The sequence below is a fragment of the Bombus pyrosoma genome, unplaced genomic scaffold (assembly GCF_014825855.1).
Source record: "Bombus pyrosoma isolate SC7728 unplaced genomic scaffold, ASM1482585v1 HiC_scaffold_4726, whole genome shotgun sequence".
Lineage (NCBI taxonomy): Eukaryota > Metazoa > Arthropoda > Insecta > Hymenoptera > Apidae > Bombus > Bombus pyrosoma.
The window spans coordinates 2030921-2032457 of NW_025219986.1; the positions used below are offsets into that span (position 1 = coordinate 2030921).

General features: G+C 32.9%; 1 long non-coding RNA gene across 1 annotated transcript; it reads right to left on the reverse strand.

Annotated features, from left to right (window-relative positions):
- Positions 1 to 266: 266 nt before the first annotated feature.
- Positions 267 to 847, reverse strand: LOC122577503. The gene is made up of 2 exons (XR_006320345.1): positions 604 to 847; positions 267 to 517 (listed from the first exon to the last, which is right to left on the reverse strand). It is a non-coding gene; the product is annotated as an uncharacterized LOC122577503 (long non-coding RNA).
- Positions 848 to 1537: the final 690 nt, after the last annotated feature.

A 1537-nucleotide genomic window follows, 5' to 3' on the forward strand; every position in this document is an offset into this window, starting at 1 on the left:
ATTAAATAGAAAAAGCAAAATCGAATCACAGAGGCAAGGTTTTACCCTTATTGTTGCTTATCGACATCTCCGTTCTGCCATCATTTTCAAGTGGCAATTAAAATAGAACAACCTACTTCAAAATTTACAAAACGTTTAGTCGATCATTCGCTGTGTAAACCTGCGATCACAGTATTTCGCATTCCTCCTCCCACTGCTAGCAATAAGGCTCATCTTTGGGCAAGGCTTGCGAAACCTCACAGGTTCAAAACAGAGAGGATCATAAATTGCAAGATTATTGCTTATATTAAATGTCAAAAGCAAAAAAAAATCATAAGAACAAAAGATATCTTAACAAAGGGAGGGCCGAGCGTTAGTACAAAATATTGATCGCCGTTGAAGTTAAAAGAGAAGAGAAAAGCCGACGGAAGAATTAAAATCAATCAGGCCCCGAGCCCAGCTTTCACCTTCGTGTTCGCCGATACCCGATCATTAAAGCGCGGATTTGACGAATCGAATCCCTCTCGATCTCCAACACCTATAACAAAAACACCTTGTTACCAGAAACTCATAGAAATCACTCGGATAAGAGATTTAAATCTTTAATCATACTTAGATACATACCAATATTGGTTATTTATTTTAATAACTTTAATCCTCTCCCATGCTAGTACTCCTGCCCATAGCAGGTTAGCAAAAACGTGGAATATAATAGCCAGTCGCCGTAACGTTACCGCACCCGTAGCACAGCAATTCTTTTAATACTAAGTAAAAATTAAAATAAAAGAAAATTTTATCTTCGAAATAGTCCTTAGACTATTTCTGGTGGCAGCAACTACCGTATTAATCGGAAGTTTAAATTTATATTTCAACTACTATCGTTCGTTATTCTTTTCGTTCAAATTAACAAAAAACCAAACAAATAAATACGTAACAATAACGTTATACGTTATAACGTACTACCATATAACGATATACGTTATAACGTATTAAAATATAACGATATACATTATAACGTAATATTACATAAGGATAAACGTTATAACGCACTACCATATAACGATATACGTTATAACGTATTAAAATATAACGATATACATTATAACGTAATATTACATAAGGCTATACGTTATATCGTATTACCATATAACGATATACCTTATAACGTAATAATACATAATGTTGTACGTTATAACGAATTGCTACTGAACGTTATACGTCATAATGTTCTACCATATAACGATATACGTTGTAACGTATTACCACATAACGAGATGCGTTATAACGTAATAATGCATAAGTTTATACGGTATAATGTATTACCATATAACGATATACGTTATAACGTAATACTATATAACGTTATACGTTGTAACGTAAGACTACGTAACGGTATACGTTATAACGTAATACTACTGAACGTTATACGTTATAACGTAATACTATATAACGTTAAACGTTCTATCGTAATACTATATCACGTTATACGATATAACGTAATACTACATAACGTTATTCGTCATCTCGTATTACTATACAACGATATACGTTATAACGT